General features: G+C 36.8%; 1 long non-coding RNA gene across 1 annotated transcript in view; it reads right to left on the bottom strand.

Moving 5' to 3' along the window:
- Nucleotides 1-5788: 5788 nt before the first annotated feature.
- Nucleotides 5789-21518, bottom strand: part of LOC122237044 — a 53365-nt gene continuing 37635 nt past the window's right edge. Inside the window, exons 3-4 of the long non-coding RNA XR_006215243.1 lie at nt 6092-6149; nt 5789-5850 (exon numbers count right to left, since the gene is read on the bottom strand). This is a non-coding gene — a long non-coding RNA (uncharacterized LOC122237044). The remainder of the gene's footprint in view (nt 5851-6091; nt 6150-21518) is intronic.

The raw sequence follows: 21518 nt of genomic DNA on the forward strand, positions 1-21518 counted from the left end.
CCCCCCGCCCAGTCTCCGTCCTCCTTCTGCCCTCAAAAGGGGTTCCCTACCTTTCGCGACTTCTCACTCCCCAAGTTCAGCTCTCCGCACCACATACCTGCTGAATTCTGTGGTTCAGGTTGTGCAGATTGTTGTGTTAATTCTCCAATCAGGTTTCTAGGTGTGTAGGATGGTTTAGTGTTGGTCTGGCTGTATTTCATGGATGCGAGACACACAAAAAGCTTCCATGCTGATCTACCATCTTGGCTTCTTCTCAGAACTTAAAGAATATTCTTAACTCCTCTGCTCAGTCTATCATTCATACATGGGCAATAAATACATACATAAATTCTTAGTATTTATAGTGCCCCTTTGGAGATGCATAAATTTCTATTTACTGTGATAAATTTACATTAGTGATCATTTCTGGCTAAATTAAATGCCATCAATCAAACGGTGACAATAGTCAGATAACATTTCATCTTATTATGTATTTTGTAGTAGGTAGGTCCTAATCACTTAGTGAAGAACAGGAGTGGGAGAAGACATACCTGCAAATGATTGAGGCTGGTGCGGAATCCTGACAAATTCCGTAAGCGGCAGAACTATTGGTATCTCAACAGGACCTGGAATATGTTGCTTTGATATGCTGAATCACAACAGTGAATAGGGTGGCTCATTGTTGACCAATGTCAGGTTTGAGGACTCTTTGGCCAATTGTTATCAATTGACTGAGGCTTCACCTCCAATGTGACCCAGAGACAGGAATTAGCAGATAGCCAAACTTCTATTTTTTGAAAAAACTAAATATACTATCACTTTATAAACTCATTCCAAAAAAATAAAAGCCTCAAAAATAAAGGATTTAATCTGATATTACCTGTCCTTGTAATGGGCAAAATTACTCAACCAATGGCACCCAACATAAAATTGTTTTAAGAAATTGGCTTTGTTCCTGTTTCTGATTCTGTGTCTCCCTCTCTCTCTGCCCCTCCCCCGTTCATGCTCTGTCTCTCTCTCTGTCCCAAAAATAAATAAAAAACGTTGAAAAAAAAATTTAAAAAAAAAAAAAAAAAAAAAGAAATTGGCTTTGTTGATTCCTGGTATTACATAAAATTGAGAAAACTAACTGTACTTAATATATATTACTTCACTTACTGGTAGTATACAAAGGCCCTGTGCTGAAATCTGTGTATCTGGAGATGAACTAGGTAAGATCCAAAATTGAGTGGCTTTGTAGTCTTATAAGAGATGGATAAACAATAACAATGCCAATATAATAAGTTCAATGATAAGGCATTCATAACATATTTAGAAAGAAAGTCATTCTGCATAGGGAGTAGAGAAGAGATGTCTTGCAATCGTGACAATAAGGGAAAGACGATGATTTAAGCTTTGGTGGGAGTTAGCATAGGCATAATCAAAAAGAAGAACATTCAGTTCAAAGGACAGATTTAAGGAATGAAAGTACTCCAAAAAATGGCGAGGGACTCTATGTAGCTGAGAGACATATTCCAATTGGCAGGAGACACAGCAAACATTAATATTGTTGTTCCAATGTATTTCATTTCCAATATTTTATTCAAGGTTGGGTCCAATTCCTGATGAGTTAAAATTCTGTATTTGCTTTTCTCATTCAGATTAGGGTATCTCAATGCAAGCATGTAATGTAAATCTACCCTGCTTCATTTAAAAATAAGTAATGCATTCACAAGCAATGTGTGCTTGAACTATTATTGGTAATAAATAATTTAAACCTCACCCACCATTTAACATATCAGCCTATTAACATGACTGATGATACCACTGTGCAGAGTATAGAGTGTACATTAAGTGACATGGTCAGGGACAGAGGTGAATGTGAGGAGTGGCTTATAAGTGCTGTCTTTCTGAACTTAAAGCCTGCATACTCTCTAAATGGTTCTACTCTTTGGTTTAATGTCTAATGTGCATTTTGCAAGTTGTCCTGTACATTTATAAATTGTTTTTTGTTGTCATGCTCACTAATAAAATGCTTTTACAGGAATAGCTGAGGAAACATTATGCAATTTTAAGATGCACTGATATCCCCCTACATTGGGTCTCAGGAAGGAGTCACATACAATTACTACTATTCTAGTGTAAATTTTCAAAATGATACACAATAAGTGAATTGATCTGGCAAACTCCCCCATGAAATCCACTCATCAGAGTGCTCATTAGCTCTCCAGACTACTGCAGTGTTTCAGCTTCTTCTTCTAAACCATAGCTCCCCTAGGAGTTCAACTACTATATGTATATGTATATATATATGTATATGTATATATATATATATATATATATATGTATATGTATATGTATATCTATACCTATACCTATATCTATGTCTAGACATATATATATATATATATATATGTAGATATATAGATAGATATGGAAATTTATATATTTAATTCTTAAATTGTTTTAACAGCAAGATCTGCAGATGATAACTACTGAAAGTCTAGTCCATCTTGGCCAACAGAGACTGACAATGTTAACTTACCTGTTTTTGAAGACAAGGACATGGCATTTGCTGTTGTCATAATTAAGGTTCTGCAAATTTCCTCCCTATGACTTATTCTCATTCCTCACAGAAACTTTGTCCTTCTTGTTAAGCTCACCCACTCACAGTTTTTATTTATTATTTTATTTATTATCCAGATTTGTGTCCACAGTAAATATCTGCTACAGGCTACTTCCGTACTGTTACTCATATCAACAAATAGAATGTGTTCAGTTATTCCCTACCCTGGACTTTGACTTCATATTTATTAGAATTTCTGCCAATACTTCTAGGCACTGAGAATTGCATAATACAGAGAAAATACTCATGTTTAATCTAAAAGTAAAGATATTGATAATAGAACCCAGCTTTGTTACAAATCTAATGAAGTGAGACTAAATGTGAGTTACAATGTGTGCTATAAGTAAGAAATATTTTGAAAATCCTTCACATTTCAGGGGAATGTAAAACATCAAATATACAAACCTTGGACTTTATTGGGTAAGTTAGCAAGCTGCGTTTCCTGGAGATTGCAAAAACAAAATAAAATACAAATAACACAGAAACAAAAAACACTGAAATAAGAGGAGGTCATGATTTGGAACTCATGTCTCCACTTACTAAAAGTTCATGAGAAGCCCATATTAACTTTGCCTCCCTCAAAGTTCATCCTACAAACATAAGGTTTTATAGCTGATGAGGGAATTTAAGGCATGTTACTAATATGTCTTGACTGGCCATGTGGAAAGTTGACTATATGGCCACATAGTAACATCCAGACTACTTAGAAGATTTTTTCAGTAGCTGGGGTGACCATAATGCAAAAGCCAAAATCTAGGACAAAAAACCTGGGTGGCTCAGCTGGTTAAGCATCTGACTTCTGCTCACGTCATGATCTTGCAGTTCGTGAGTTCAAGCCCCACATCGGGCTCTGTGCTGACAGCTCAGAGTCTGGAGCCTGTTTTGGAATCTGTGTCTCCCTCTCTCTCTGCCCCTCCCCCACTCATGCTCTGTCTCTGTCTCTGTCTCTGTCTCTATCTCTCTCTCAAAAATAAACATTTAAATATAGTGCAAGTATTACTATAATCTTTATCGTTTAATAATTATATATGCATATATACACATATGTAGCAACTTTCAATGCAAGATCTTACACTGGAAGATGTGTTAGCTTATACATGCATCATCACACAGGCTTGTAAGAGCTGAACTTCAACAACAGTCTGCAAGGTAGAACAAATATTACAATTCTTCAAAATTTATAGATGAAGAAATTGAGAATTGGAGAAGAAAAAATTACTTTGTAACAGTGAATACAGTTTTACAGAATGAGTTGCAGCCTTTCAAATCCTTTTATACAGAAGTGCCTTTAACACCGCAGCACAGTCACTTGCTTCTGCCTGTTGCTAATGGCTCTCCAAATGTCACTGCACCTACAGGAATCAGGATGTGTGTGGGTGTATTGGGTGCACTTCCTCAGAGAGACCATGATCAGAAAACCTTCTTGTCTTATGTTTTCACCTTGTGTATATTTAGTTTTCCAAATTATTCCTGTTTTGAAACATTTAAAATATCAATGCAGTCATCTATTCTAGGATTCATTTTTTAATTTTTATGATTTTAATAATTTCTGTGCTTAACCATGTAAGGGATAATTTATCTAGTAACTAATCTCTGAATGGATTTTAGGTTTAAAATCTAAAACCTTTGGAAAACAGCTTTACTTCATCCTTCTCATATAAATTTCTTTCAAATTACATGAACCAGGGTTGGGCCAATCTATAACATGGAATACTGCACCTTAGTTAAAGAATCAGTTCACATTTTCTATACTGGTATTAAAGATGCCTGTGATCTGAATTATTTCAAAAACAATATAATTATTTTATAAATGATAAATTAGGCACATAATTTTACACACACATTTATACGCACAGACACAGACACACAGGCAGACTCCAAGTATGTAGAATAAAGGACAAAGGATTGAGAGAGTACACACCGAACACTTAACAACAGTAGTGGGGTTGGGCTATAAGGAGAGACTGAGAGGAAGTGTGTTGAAGGATGGTACTTTCATGTTTTACTTTATATATTTCTGTGTTGAAGGTCTTTTAAAAATATAACTTCAATGTGCATTCTGCATCACATTTGTATTTAGAAAAGTACACAATGGGAATGTTATTAAAATGCACAGAAACATTTTTAAAATATTCTCAGACCCCAAAACTAGACATTTAAGAACTTAAAGAATAATTACAGATATGTTTAGATTTCACAAATTGGAAAAAAAAAAAGTTCAACAATAAGGATTGCATAAGAAGTATATTATATAAAACATATTCTTTCAAATAATATAGATGGAGAATTTTGTTCAAAATATATTATTAAATAAAAAACACTGAAAGAATGGGAAAGTATCATAGATTTTTAATTTTGTTTATAAATATATCTAGATAGAGCACTACATGGAAAAATACACATTTAAGTGTCTACAATGCTTGCCTCAGATCATTGAAACTTTGGATAATGATATGTACATTTAATATGTATGTTTACCTTCTTTTATTAAATATAATTTCTACTTTTGATAGAGTATGTAATGCTGTAATTTTCCTATTTAATCTAAGTAACTACTACAACATGTAAATGTTCTAATCTGACTTTGCAAATGGAGACTCTCCTAATATCTAAATGGTTGACAGGAGGCTTTGCATTAAGCCATTTTTCTTACGCAGACCATATTCTCCCTCTCTTAAACCTTAAGTGCCATGCATGCCTCCTGGCTTTATAATTCCTCCATCCAGTCATCTTCCATGTTATTGTTCATGCAGTTCCTTTTGTCGTTTTCCAGGTTAATGAACTCTATCACTTTGAAGACCTCCTGAAATCTGCTGATGGATGAGGTTTGCTACCCCCTCTCTGTGTCCCATTCATTTTGTTCAGACTTTGATATACCATTAATCATAATGTGGAGCATTTGTTTGTTGGGTTACAGGTCGGCTGACAATACAGTGAGATCCTGAATGCTGGAATTATGGCTCAGATGTGGTGTACAATAAATAGTTCTTGGGCAGCATCGAAGAAAGTGTCTGATATGTAACACATGTTCGCTGAGGTCAGTCTTTGTATTCTGGCCTGCACATCAATAGCACTTGTTGAATTTTTTCTAGATTGGCAACAAACAAGCTCTCTAAAACAGACAGGGGAAGAAAAAACTGTAAAATAGTATGCATTTGGTTCCTTGATATAGATCTACTTTATGAGGAAAGAGCAAGTACTCACCTTTGTTCTTCTTGATGTGTCAAATATTCTAGAAGTGTTCATTAATACAAGTGGCCTTAATTCTAAGAGCAACATGAAGAGAATCAAGACTTATTCAATAACAGTAAGAAAACAAAACAACAAAAAATACCACCACCATCCCCCCCCACCCCACCACAAACTAGTTACTAATTTGCTGGGCTCCTTACCTTATTGCGCGGCAAGGAAATTGGATGACATTACAAAGATCATACGCACAGATGGGAACAAACGCTCGTGTGAACTCTCAGGTCATGAGAAATACTTCAAAAACATTAGACTTACTGTTCTTTTAAGGAAAGTCCAGCTTCCCTTGCTTACAGCTTAATGCAGATCTTGTCAACTTATCATCATGATAGTTGCCACGGAAAGGAAAGAGAGAGAGAAAAAAGAATAAATTCATGAAATAAAGATCACCTTTGTGCAAAAGAGTAAAATAAAGTTACTGGGAAGGAGGCTGCTTCTGCACGGACAATGGGAGAAAATATTAAAGTAGAGGGTTGAATTAAGGGAACAAATTGGAAACCATCATGAAGGCAGAGCTAACACTAATTTCTCATGTTCTGCATTGCCCATCCTACCACCAAGCCTGGAGGGCCATGACCTCTGCTGTGATTTAAAAAAAAAAATTTAATTTACTTATGTTTGAGAGAAAGAGAGAGAGAGAGACAGAGATAGAGAGAGAGGAGAGAGACACAGTGTGAGCAGGGGAGGGGCAAAGAGAGGGAGACACAGAATTCGAAGCAGACTACACAGGCTCTGAGCTGTCAGTACTGAGTCCACGGGTTGAACTCACTAGCCGTGAGATCATGACCTGAGCCAAAGTCAGATGCCCAAGTCAGAGGCCCAACTGACTGAGCCACCCAGGTGTCCCATTTTTTTAATCTAAACTTCCCCTTAGTTGTCACTGTCAGGATAACCATAATAATTAGTGTTATTAGATATGGTTCTAATATAAGTGAGATCTCATCATTTGCTTTATGGAAGGAATTGATATACAAGAAATCCTGGTACGAAGAAACTCAGAGAAATGCAGAGCTATTCAAACGACACTAGGATTGGTGATAAATCCTGACCATGGTAAGGATAAAAAAATGTTGGGGTGCCTGAGTGGCTCAGTCAGTTAAGCGTGCAACTTTGGCTCAGGTCATGATCTCACAGTTCGTGGGTTCAAACCCTATGTCAGGCTTTGTGCTGACAGCTCAGAGCCTGGAGCCTGCTTCAGATTCTGTGTCTCCCTCTCTCTCTGCCTCCCCCCTGCTCACACTCTGTCTATCTCTCTCTCTCAAATAACATTAAAAGTTAAATAAAAACATTTGTTATGTCAATATATATTTGTTGAACACATTTTGTGTGCAAAGAAACAAGGAAAGTTTACAGAGACTGGACTTTACAGAGAATCAGTTGATATAATAGGCTGTGTTTATAATCAAGGCAGTTCAGAGTTAACATCTGAATGGATAAAATAAAAGTGACAACAAATAACAAGTGTTGGCAAGGATGTAGAGAAAATGGAACCTTCATGCACTGTTGCTGAAAATGTAAATTTTTATAGACACTGTAGAAAACACTATGGAGTTTCCTCAAATAGAAATACCATATGATCCAATATTTCCACTATTAGGTATTTACCCAAAGAAGATGGAAACATTAATTTGAAAAGATACATGCACTCCCACATTTATTGCAGCATTATTTACAACAACCAAGATATGGAAGCAACCTAAGTGTCTGTCAATATACAAATAGATAAGAAAAATGTGTTACATATATGCAATGGAATACTACACAAACACGAAAAGGATGTGATTGTGCCATTTGAGGCAACAATGATGAACCTAATGAAATGTCAGACTGAGAAAGACAAATGCCATATGACTCCACTCCACAAAAGAAATCTAAAAAACAAAACAAACAAACAAACAAAACAAATAAAAAGCAGAATCAGACCTATAAATACAAAAAACAAATGGCCAAAGGGGAGAGGGGTGGGAGATTGGGCAAAATAGGTGAAGGAGAGAAGGAGATATAGGCTTTCAGTAATAGAATGAATAAATCTCAAGAATAAAAGGCACAGCGTAAGGAATATAATCAACAATATTATAATAGTAAGGGAACAGGACAGATAGGAGCCACACTTGTGGTGACCACAGTATAATGTAGGGACTTGTCAAATCACTAAGTTGTACACTTGAAACTAATGTAACATTGTGTGTCCACTATACTCAAATTAACAATAAATAAGTAAAAGTTAACATTTGAGTACACATCAGGCTCTAGGCACTGTGATATGCTTTTTGATTGTGTTATAATTGTTATGCACCCTTCTGATTGATTAATTCTCTTTTTACCCTCCCATTACTAATTGAGGAAATTAAGCTTTAGGAAGGTTTAAATAATGTCACGCAACTGACACAAAAATTTTGGTGTTCAAGATTAGACAGTTTTAGTTCAAAGGGGTGAGATTTTAGTGGAATACAAGGAAATTTTGAGAACTAAAGAGGAAAAAAATATAATAAATAAGTTAAATTATGAAGGTTTCTGGCTTTGTCAGAAAGTAACATTTCTTAGTTGATCATTCTCCAATATGACAAACCATGTATCTATTATTTATTTTCATTGTGGTATATTTAGTATTTCTGAGGACAGGAATACTCTCAGCACATGATCTTGCTTGATTACACATAAATTTTGAAAATTAATATTTAACATTTAATATTAATTTAATATTAATCATTAAATATCATTTGCCTTCATATCCTTGAGAAAAAAAAAGCGCATGTGAAGGAGACATATAATGTGTTAAAACTGCCTCCTAAGCTTACCTCTGATTCTAATGACACCTAAAGGAAAGCTTAAATTCAAATTAATAAATCAAGTCAATGTGCCAAGACAATAAATATTTGGTGAGATCACAAGGAAAACACATTTGTTTGGGCTTATGGGAAAGTGGTGCCATGCACAGAGGTAACTATTAACCAGATGTGATTGACAAGAAAAACGAATCTGATCAACAATCTTCAATAGTCAAGTTCTCTGAATTTCCAGCATTAAATATTCTCAAAGATAAACGTTCAAGTTTATTTTCATTAAATTTGCTCTATTGCCTGCATAACTAACTATGTAAGGGATTACTTAAATTATTTTACGGACTGTATACTTTTTTTTTTTTTTTAACGTTTATTTATTTTTGAGACAGAGAGAGACAAAGCATGAACGAGGGAGGGTCAGAGAGAGGGAGACACAGTATCTGAAACAGGCTCCAGGCTCTGAGCTGTCAGCACAGAGCCCGACGCGGGGCTCAAACTCACAGACCGCGAGATCATGACCTGAGCCGAAGTCGGCCGCTTAACCAACTGAGCCACCCAGGCGCCCCAGGACTGTATACTTTTTAATTGAAAATAGTATTTACAATCTTAATCTTAAAAAATATTCAAGCAAAAATGTATTCCCTAACCCTCTATACAGTATGTTTTTTACTTTTGTCTTATCTTTAAGGCCTGTATCTCTTTCAAGGAGAGGCTGATAATTTCTCTAATTCCTAGACAAAATAAGTAGGACTTTAATATTCATGTGGATGACTTACACAACTGGCCCTGACCCTTGTTTCATAACTTTTCTTCAGCTATACTTTGCTTCAGCCACCCATATTATGGCCTAAGTGATCTGGGTCAAGTCTGTGCCCTTGTCTCCAACTGCCATTGGGCTCGTCAGAACATAGTCTTCTGACGGAGATCGTAGAGGTGCAGGAAAGCAGCAAAATCAAGCAAGCACATTGTAAAGCCTCTCCTTCTACAACGTTTGTTAAGAGCCCAAGGGTCAAAGCAAGTCACAAGATCAAGCTCAAATTTATGAAGTGGAAAATACATTCCATTTTCAATAGGAGAGACTGCAAAGTCAAATGTAAATTGCTGTAGATAGAGGAAGCAGCAAAGAAATGGAGCCAATATGCAATTTGCTGTATATATTAGTCAGGCTTCTCCAGAGAAAAAGAACCAAAACCCATGTGTACACACACACACACACACACACACTCGAGAGGAGAGGGAGGAACGGGAGGGGAGAGAGAGAGAACGACTGAGATTTATTTTAAGGAATTGGCTCACAAGACTGTAGAGACTGGCAAGTTCAAAATCTGCAGGGCAGGCTGACAGGCTGGAGACTGAAGGAAGTTTATTTTGCGGCTCAATTCTTAGCGCTGTCTGGAGGCAGAATTCTTCCTTCCTTGGGAGATCATTTTTTTCTCTTAAGGCCTAGAACTAAATGGATGAGACCCACCCATATTATGTAGGTTAATCTGCTTTACTCAAAGTCTACTGATTTAAGTGTTAACCTTATCTAAAAACACCTTCACTGGGATCTCAAGATGGGTGTTTGCCCAACTATCTGGGTACGTGGCCGAGCCAAGTTGACACATAAAATTATCCACCACACCTTTGTTATCAAAGAGAAAAAGATTGGGAAATTAGTCAGTAAAAAACATGTCTACCTAAAGTACTTAATTGACTTAGTAATCCCCTATCTATCTAAAAGTTCAACTATTCTTTTCTTTTGGCTATTTTCTTTCTGCATATGAATATATTCAGCCTCTATTTAAAACTAAGTTTGTTAGCATTGCAGCCCTCATTGAGAAAGGAGATTTACAGGTGTCAGGGGATTCAGAAGTCACTTTTCAGAGGTAAATGCTAATAGGAGGTGCAGGTGAGCACTAGAGGCTGTGGACCATTAGGCTAATTTCAGGGGCTCATTGCTTCCCTCTGTGAATGACAATGATTGGCTGTATGTTCTACATAGTCCTCTGAAATGTGCATTAGCAAAATTTTCCTAGCAAATGTTTTACCTAAATACCTAAAATTAAAAAGTCAACAATTATAATAATGAAAAAAAAAACCCCAAAACCTAAGTTCTCTCATACACGCATTCTCCTCTAGGTTTCATTTTGTTTTCATTTTTCAAGCTACCAGTAACACCAAACCCATAGAATGTGCCTGGCATGGCCTGGCACAAAATAAACCTTCAATAATGATTGTCTGGTCTTACAGTTCCTTCTTTTTACCTTTTCTTCTTTCCTTTTAAGAAATCATTATAAAAGATAATTTATATATTCCTTCTGAACTTCTAATTTTGCCTTTATTGCTGAGTGTTATTCGTTGTGGAATTTTGAATCCAGGTTTGGTTTTGTTTTTTGTTTTTTTCTTTTAGTTCAACTTTGGAAAAGTTCGTTTTGCATCCCAAGTTGTGGAAATATTCCTATAGGGTGCTTTTGCCAGGAGCCCAGGAGTATCAGTAATTTAGGGGGGGCTATTCTTGCTAGTATTTCTGATTACAATTTTCTGCTCAAGGCTTTAGAATAAATTTAAATCCCATTTTTGCGTGATATTTAGAGTTCTAAATTCTCAGAGAAGATCACCTCCAACAGCGGTTCTTAAACTTGGCTGCACTTTGGAATTGCCTGTGGAGCTTTAAATAAAGATGGATGCCCACAGAGATTCTGATTTAATTAGTCTGGCAGACATGGCCTTGGCATCCTTGCTTTTTGTTCCTTTGATGTGCATTTGTTTGTTTGTCAGCTCCCCAGGTGATGCTAATATGCAGCCAAGTTTGAGAATCACTACCTTAGAGATACTGTGTGGTTCACTGTCTTCTCTGGTGGCTAGTCCAACCTTTCACCAAGGGTGCAGCCTTTTGCTACAGGATGCTGGTTTTACGGAGGTCTCTGTTTACACTCCCATGACCTTGTCTAGTATCCTGGGGAGACTGCAAACCCCAAACCTCTAGACTACAAAGAGCAATAACCTCCAGGGCCAATATAGTCCAGCGGCAGCTGCAGTGTTAGTTTGTGTGTTTACCAATTTAGTTGTCAATTTTCTTTCCTTTTTAAAAAAAAATAGAAAATTCCTTTTTTTTCTTGTAAGCATATTAAAACTATCTTGTTTTATTTTATCTAGAAATTCTGCTTATGGCTATAAGTTTTTCTATTGTCTAAGTCCCATTACTTCTTTTTAGTTTTCAAATTCAATTCAAATGTCACCTCTTTGTGAATGCATTTCCTTTTAGTCAGATGTAAACGACTTTTTCTGGATTCTAGCAGCACCCTGTGCTTATCTGTATCAAGACATACATGGCTGTCATATGATATTTAATATACATACCTGTCATTTTAGTTTATCTATTTATTTTTGAGAGAGAGAGAGAGCACAAGCAGGGGAGGGACAGAGAGAAGGAGAGACAGAATCCCAAGCAGGCTCTGTGCCATCAGTGCAGAGCCCAATGTGGGGCTTGAACTCAGTAACTGTGAGATCATGACCTGAGCCAAAGCCAAGAATCAGACATTCAACTGACTGTGCCACCCAGGCGCCCTATACCTGTCATTTTAGTAGCCAGTGCACTATTTGAGGTCCATGGACACGTCCTAAATAACATGACATCGAGTCATTATCACAGTCCATAGCACAAAGAATACAATTGTCTTACAATAGTAAGAAGACACCCTGGATGAACTGATCTTTATTTCTTGTTGTTGTTTTTCAAACTGTGATTTAAAAAAAGAAGATACTATGCAAGCAGTTGTTTCAGAAATGCATACGGTATCAAGATATTTTTATAGAGGCTAGAATTTGTGCTGATCCAGTAGCCACTGACCACGTGTGGCTATTTTAACTTAAATTTAATTACTTAACATAAAAAATAGTTCTTCACTCACACTATAGCCACATGTGGCTAGTGACACACTTGTATTGGACAACACAGATACAAAATATCTACACATCATTATAAAAAGTTCTATAGGACAGCAATAAGCTGCCTTTTTAGAGGCAGTCAGCTCGATTACCCACAAAAATTATCCCAAAGGACCTTCCTGTTAATTCTTAAAAGTAGGTTTTGAACTAAATTATAATTAAATCATTCAAAACACAAATGCTACATAATTTCCCTTATCATAGAATAGTTACACAGGATTTTACATGTATTTAGACTTTTAATAGCACCGTGTTGAAGTTTCTCACTTCACAGTTAGGTAACTTAAGATTCAGAGTGGTTTAGCAGCTTTATCAAACCCACACAGAGAGCTCAAATAAGAGGAAGTAAATCGCAACGGAGAGAAACTAACCCAAAGTTAGGCACTCTGCTCCACGGATGAATTAGGCACAGATGAGTTTCCTAAAATGAGCCTTCACGTTTCCAAAGCACTTATGTCACCTGCTGTTACGGACAGCATGGAGGGGCTGCATTTGTGCCTCTACAACTCCAACATGATATTCAATTATGTGTGGGTGCAGGAACTATGGAAAACAAGGTGGCATCAAAAAATCTGTCTATGCTTGCAGCCTGAATACAATTCTTGGGAGTCTCTGCTTTAGATGAGCTCTGTATTTCCAGAGTTGGATCACAGACATCCCTGGTATAGTCCTTAGCATTGCAATAAATCAGTGCTCCTCTGTTCCATCAGACCTCCACAGCCTCTAAGGAATGAGGCAACCCAAGATGTTGATATTCCATTCCAAATGTACATGCTTTTACACAGCTCATGGTTATGAGAATGTCTTTGTATATTCATAAGGCTATCCATCAAGTACAGGAAGACCAATTTTGTTTGGTAATTATTATTATAGAAATGCAAGTAAATGCCAGAATGGAGCTTTTAAAATACACTCCTTGGGAACACTTTTTCTTCAATTACATGAATCTTAGGCAAAACCATTTCTTTTGAAACTTACGATTTTTATTAACTTAGACTCTAGTGATTTTTTTTTATTATTTATTTTTGAGAGAGAGAGAGTGAGCAAACTAGCAGAGAAGGGGCGGAGAGAGAGAGGGGGACAGAGGATCTGAAGTGGGCTCTGCGTTGACAGCAGAGACCTCAACTGGGGGCTTGCACTCATAAACCAAGCCATGAGATCATGACCTGAGCCGAAGTTGGACACTTAACTGACTGAGCTAGTCAGGCACCCTGGACTCTAGTAATTTTTTTGGAAAAAGCTCACCTAAGAGACATTTCATTTAATATATATAGCACACACACAATGCCTACACACACAATGCCTACACACACACACACACACACACACACACACACACACACACACAATTTTCCCTTAAGATAGAAAATAGAATGGGGCGCCTGGGTGGCTCAGTTGGTTAAGCAACATACTGTTGATTTCAGCTCAGGTCATGGTCTCATGGTTCATAGGTTCAAGTTCTGCATCTGGCTCCGTGCTGACAATGCAAAGCCTGCTGGGGTCTTTTCTCTCTCCCTCTCTCTCTGCTCCTCCTCCACTCTCTCTCTCTCTCTCTTTAAATAAACAAACCTAAAAAAAGAAATAATACAATGGAAAAACCGAACAATATGAGAAGCAACATGAGAAGGATGAAACTAGACCACTTTGTTATACCATACACAAAAATAAATTTGAAATGGATGAAAGACCTAAATGTGAGATAGGAAACCATCAAAATCTTAGAGGACAACACAGGCAGTAACCTCTTTGACCTTGGCCATAGCAACTTCTTACTAGACATGTCTCTGGAGGCAAGGGAAACAAAAGCTAGCATAAACTATTGGGACTTCATCAAGATAAAATGTTTCTGGGGGGCGCCTGGGTGGCTCAGTCAGTTAAGCATCTCACTTCAGCTCAGGTCATGATCTCAAGGTTCATGGGTTCAAGCTCCACGTCGGGCTCTGTGCTGACAGCTCAGAGTCTAGAGCCCGCTTTGGATTCTGTGTCTCCCTCTCTCTCTGCCTCTTACCCACTCATGCTTTGTCTCTCTTTCTCTCTCAAAAATAAATAATATTAAAAAATGTTTTAAAAAGTTTCTGTGCGGTGAAGGGAAGCAATCAACAAAACTAGAAGGCAGCCTAAAGAATGGGAGAAGATATTTGCAAATGACATATCTGATAAAGGGTTAGTATCCAAAATCTATAAAGAAATTATCAAACCCAACAGCCAAAAAAGAAAAAAAAATCCAGTTAAGAAAAGGGCAAAAGACATGAATAGACACTTTTCCTCCACTGTTTCTTAAAAGAGAAGATGGGGACTTTGATGTAGATTAGACTGAAAACTATTCTGCTGAGTCTCCAACAGTTGACAGAAAGTGACTGGTTGAGTATAATGTGCCATAATTCTCACAGAAACTCACCTTCCCTAAAAACATGTTCAAAAAACACAGAGAAGAATTATTTGAAATCTGAGCTTTAACTACCTTGTGTGAGTGAATAATGACAAGGGCCAAGAGTTGTGGTAGAAGCAGGGAGTTGCATTGGTAGGCAGATGAATTCCAAAAATGAAAAGGAGGGAGGGAGGGAAGGAAGGAAGGAAAAGAAATTATAGTCAAAGATGACAGAAAAAAACTAGCCATAAGTTTACCAGTAAAAGAGGTTGAATTTGTGCTTGCTTCATTTTAACAAATTTACTGACCCTTTTTGCATATATAGACACTTGCTTTCTTACTATGATGATAGAATCAGAAAACATGCACAAATGTGATGAAAAGCAAGCAAGAAGAGTAATATAGGTTACTCTCAGTACAGGAGAAGATTGGGAAAACACTCAGTTTTTCAGTAAATCCAGAGCAGAATGCGAGTCTTCAAGAGTGAATTAGGGCCTACTTGAAAGGTGCTCTTGATTGTATGACCAATATTGGCACTATTCATTGATCCTTAGCTTCTAGAACTCATTACTACTCAATCACTTGCATAGTTCAAAAGAAGCTAGTTTCCCTGATCTTCATTACTAATTTACCAAATTCCTCATGCATAAAAGCCAGAGTAATATCAGGTTATGATAAGCTACATAGGTTATCTATGTACATACATAGAGATGGGGCACCTGGGTGGCTCAGTCAGTTAAGCACCCAATTCTTTTTTTTTTTTTTTTTTTTTTTAATTTTTTTTTTAACATTTATTTATTTTTGAGACAGAGAGAGACAGAGCATGAACAGGGGAGGAGCACAGAGAGAGGGAGACACAGAATCTGAAACAGGCTCCAGGCTCTGAGCTGTCAGCACAGAGCCCGATGCGGGGCTCGAACTCACGGACCGTGAGATCATGACCTGAGCTGAAGTCGGACGCTTAACCGATGAGCCACCCAGGCGCCCCAAGCACCCAATTCTTAATCTCGGCTCAGATCACAATCTTATGGTTCATGGGACAGAGCCCCGAGTCAGGCTCTATGCCTTGGGATTTTCTCTCTCCCTCTTTCTCTTCCCCTCCCCTACTTGTGTGCACACGTGCTCGCTCTCTCTCTCTCTCTCTCTCTCCCTCTGAAAATAAATAATCTGAAAAAAAAAGAAAAGTCATAGAGAAAAGTGAAATGTAAGCATGTAAAAAAGTATTTTAATCCATGCTCCTCTCTTTCACTCATAGAATTTCTAACCTTTCCTTGAAAGCAGATATCAGTTCCCACATGAGCTTTAAGAATACTTTCAACCATTTTGGCTTATTTTGTCTTCCTACTCTCTGACTCTATGATTCTCATTATGTGAATAACATATTTTGGTATTTAGTCATATGCTGTCTTACATTAATATTTTCTGCTCATTTGAATATAAATTATTTCCCAAAGAAGGCAGATACCATGTTTTAACTTCTTTCAACTTTTACCTAGTACTTTGCACAATGCTATGTACAAAAATACTTCACACTTCATGATTTCAAAATTCACTATAAATCTACAATAATTCAGTATGGCACTGACATAAGGACAAACATATGAATTGATGTGATAGAACTGAGAATCCAGAAATACACCCATACATGGCTGGCCAGTTGAATTTTGACAACGGTTTCAAGTCCATCCAATTAGGAAATAACAGTCTCTTCGATTGCTGAAAACTATATATACATATACAAAAGGATAAAAAGACCCCTACCTCACACCATATGCAAAAATTAACTGAAAATGGATAAATGACCTAAATATAATACCTGAAACCATAAAAACCTTAGAAGGAAACGTAAAGGTTAATCTTTATGACTGTAGGTTTGGTAATGGATTTTTTTTTAAGAAAGAAAAAATTCATGTTTAGGGAAGAGTAAGGAAGAGACGTTCAATGCTATCCATGTCTACAGGCTTAACTTGTCTGGCCTCGTAAAATGAATGGCCTTGTAAAATGAACCCTAATCCATGTAAAATGAAGATCATGCCTGAGTTTTCCATGAACTTTGATTTCAAATCATTTTCAGAACAAGCATTGTTCTTACAGTTAGGCTATAGATCTTAAATTTAGATTCAGAAAAACATCCATCAAAGGAAAATACATAAAAATAAGAACACTTAAAGTTACATAGATCCTGCAGACATATTAAACAATGAAATTCTGGTCCTGGTGGACATATTGATTGTAACCTATTATTGAGGAATGAGTTATGTATATTATAATAGACAACATTAGCTCTGATTGATTCTCTGAATTAATTATGGTCAGCAGGGATTTCTTGGAACTTATTTGTGCTATATTCACATTTTGTTTTTCTTAGGACTATGTAAGCCTTATTTAGCTGGAATTTCCAACAAAATTTTAAATTTTTAGAAGTCAGGCCTGTAGTAAGGTTGGGAAATCCTCGCATTTAGCCATTGGTACTTTTAGTTTTAATTTGGTGATGGATTCTTAGATACGTTACCAAAAGCATGAGCAACAAAAGGAAGAATAGATAAATTGTACTTCATAAAACAATTGTTTATCAAAGGGCATTATCAAAAAAGTGAACAGACAACCTACATAAGAGAGAATATATTTGAAAATAATATATCTGATAAGGGTATAGTATCCAGAATATATAAAGAACACTTACAACTCAAAAAGAAAAAAAAAAAAAACAACTCAACTAAAAAGTAAACAAAGAACTTAAACAGCCATTTCTCCGAAGGAAATATTTAAATGGTCCATAAATGCATGAAAAGATGTCAAAATCATTAGTAATTAGAGAAATGCAAAACAAAACAATGAGGTATACCCACCAGGATAGGTATAGTCAAAACAACAGAAAATAAAAACTGTTAGTGAGGATGTAAAAAAATTGGAACACTCATCAATTGCTGGTGGGGATGTAAAATAGTTTTGTCTCTGTGGAAAACAGTTTGGCAGTTCCTCACAAGTTAAATATAAAATTACCTTACAGCTGAGCAATTCCACTCCTAAGTAAGTCACTAAAAAAACTGAAAACAAGTATTCATACAAATACATGTACACACACATTCATAGCGGCATGATTCACATGACCAAAAGGTACAAACAGCCCACATGTCTACCACTGGATGAGTGGAAAGCCAAACTGAGGTACATCCATACATAAAAAGTCATATTATTTAGCCATAAAACAGAAAAAAAGATACACTGATATATGTGACAATGCAAATACACATTGAAAATATGCTAACTGAAACAAGTCATATACAGAAGGTCACATATTGTATGATTCCATTTACATGAAATATCTAGAATAGAAATAGGAAACATTGATGGGTTCCTGGGGCTGGGGTGAAAAAGAAATGGGGAGCAACTGCTTGGTGGGCACAGGGTCTCTTCAGAGTGATAAATGTTTTAGAAGAAAGAGTAATGGTTGCACAAAACTATGAATGTGCTATATGTTACTGAATTTTTCACTAATTTTTTAACAAATTTTTCTAAATGTTCATTTTTTTGAGAGAGAGAGAGAGAGAGAGAGAGAGAGAGAGTGAGTGAGTTGGGGAAGGGCAGAGAGAAAGGGAGAGAGAATCCAAAGCAGGCTCCATGCTCTGAGTCATCAGCACAGAGCCCCACACGGGGCTCAAATTCAGGGACCTTGAGATCATGACCTGAGCTAAAGTTGAATGCTTAACTGACTGAGCCACCGAACACCCCTGAATTACTCACTTTTTAAATTGCTAATCTTATGTTATATGAACTTAACCTCAACAATGAAAAATATTCCCAACAATTATGTACTATACAAATATATTTATTAATTTTGGATTCATAATTGTAAAAGATAATTTGTAAGCACATTTGATATTTGAAAAATACTTGCATTAGTTTATTTCCAAACTTAGAATTGCAATGTTTTCTTGGTTTAGGTTTGCTTTTAGATGTCAGGGGAATAATCCTGTCATAAGCCCATTAAAAGTACCAGGATGGTATACAGATAAGGAAGGTGATGTAGTGGAGTGCCCAGGGTTTAAGGGAGGAAATGCCAACAGCCAATTATTCCTGCCTGTCAGTGAAGGACCAATCGAGTAAGCAGAGTTTTTCAACTTCAGCGCTGTTGTCATTTTGAGCTAGATGATTCATTAAAGAGACTGTTTTGTGAATGTAAGATATTTATCAGAATATCTGGCCTCTACCAACTAAGTGTCAGTAGCAACCACTCCCTTCCTCCCTTGTCAAATTCCATCTGAAGGGGGGGGCAAAATCACATTGTTTAGAATTACCAATCTAGAGTTAGATCTTTGGACGTTTTAGAGCAAAGTTTTCTACACAGCGATGGTGTCTACAGCATCAGTAGTCAGTGGTCTGAGCTGTCGGCACAGAGCCTGACACAAGGCTGGGACTCACAAGCCATGAGATCATGACTCGAGCCTAAGTCCAATGCTTAACCAACTGAGCCACCCAGGCACCCAAGGACTGCTCGCTTTTTAATAAAACATGTTAAATTCTTGTATTTAATTATGGTCATTGTATCTAGCATTTTAATGATTTTTTGTTTTGTTTTAATGTTCTTGACATTGGCAAGTCCTCAACATTTATTTTGAAATTTTCTGGCTTGGTAAAAAACCCTAAAAACTTGGGACTCACTGCTTTAGACCAGAGCAGCTATATATTTTTTTCATTCAGTAAACTTTGACTGGGATCCATATAGGCCTGACTGCCATGTAATGAAACTCAAATTAGATAGTCACTTGTAAGAGCCAAGATGAGAAAAACAAAGAAAACTTACTTTCTTAACACTGAGATTTAAACTGGTAGCCTCTAATCATCAAGACAGTATGGTAATGGCACAAAAATAGACACTCAGATCAATGGAACAGAATAGAGAACCCGGAAATGGGCCCACAAACACATGGCCAACTAATCTTGACAAAGCAGGAAAGAATATCCAATGGAATAAAGACAGTCTCTTCAGCAAGTGGTGCTGGGAAAACTGGATAGCGACATGCAGAATGAACCTGGACCACCTTCTTATACCACACACAAAAATAAACTCAAAATGGATGAAAGAACTAAATGTAAGACAGGAAGCCATAAAAACCCTCCAGGAGAAAGCAGGCATAAACCTCTTTGACCTTGGCCGCAGCAACTTCTTACTCAACACGTCTCCGGAGGCAAGGGAAACAAAAGCAAAAATGAACTATTGGGACCTCATAAAAATAAAAAGCTTCTGCACAGCAAAGAAAACAATCAGCAAAACTAAAAGGCAACTGATAGCATGGGAGAAGATATTTGCAAACGACATATCAGATAAAGGGTTAGTACCCAAAATCTATTAAGCACTTACCAAACTCAACACCCAAAAAAACAAATAATCCAGTGAAGATATGGGCAAAAGATATGAATAGACACTTCTCCAAGGACATCCAAATGGCCAACCGACACATGAAAAAAAATGCTCAACATCACTCATCCTTAAAATAATACAAATCAAAACCACAATGAGATACCACCTTACACCTGTCAGAATGGCTAACTTTAACAACTCAGGCAACAACAGATGTTGGTGAGGATGCCGAGAAGGAGGATCTCTTTTGCACTGCTGGTGGGAACACAAACTGGTGCAGCCACTCTGGAAAACAGTATGGAGGTTCCTCAAAAAATTAAAAATAGAACTATCCTATCTATGACTCAGAAATTGCAGTACTAGGTATTTATCCAAGGGATACAGGTATGTTGTTTATAAGGGGCACATGCACCCCAATGTTTATGGCAGCACTATCAACAATAGCCAAAGTATGGAAAGAGCCCAAATGTCCATCGATGGATGAATGGATTAAGAAGATGTGGTATGAGGACTTTAAGATGCAAAACAGATGAACATAAGGGAAGGGGAGCAAAACAATATAAAAACCGTGAGGGGGAACAAATATAAGAGACTCTTAAATATGGAGAACAAACAGGGGTTACTGGAGGGGAAGTGGGGGATGTGCTAAATGGGTAAGGGAATTAAGGAATCTACTCCTGAAATCATTGTTGCACTGTATGCTAACTAACTTAGGTGTAAATTAAAAAATAATAATAAATTAAATTAAAAAACAAAACAAACAAAAAAACTGTAGCCCCTAAGTTCCTGCACATGTACTTTGTGTGATAGTGTAGTTGTTTGAAAGATGGGATTTAACTGCCCACTATTTTTTTAAATTTTTTTAATGTTTATTTATTTTTGAGAGAGAGAGTGTGTGCACATGAGTGTGGGAGGGGCAGAGAGAGGGAGGCACAGAATCTGAAGCAGGCTTCAGACTCTGAGCTATTAGCACAGAGTCCGAAGGGGACTCAAGGAAAAGTAGCTAGAACTGAGAAACTTGTTCCCATTAAAAAAGGGTATGCATTTATAATTCGGCCTACTTCTTTCCGTTTTCGATCATCTCCTCAATTTGTCCTACTTGACTCATTTGTGTTATTCTTAGAACAAATGGTCAAGAATAACAAACTGCTATTGTTATGACAGATTGTTATTGTGTTATTCTTTGCCTTCATACTAGCCAGAATGAGATGGTTTAGTCCAAAGAAAAATTATTTAGCGAAA

Source organism: Panthera tigris, chromosome A3 (assembly GCF_018350195.1).
Source record: "Panthera tigris isolate Pti1 chromosome A3, P.tigris_Pti1_mat1.1, whole genome shotgun sequence".
Lineage (NCBI taxonomy): Eukaryota > Metazoa > Chordata > Mammalia > Carnivora > Felidae > Panthera > Panthera tigris.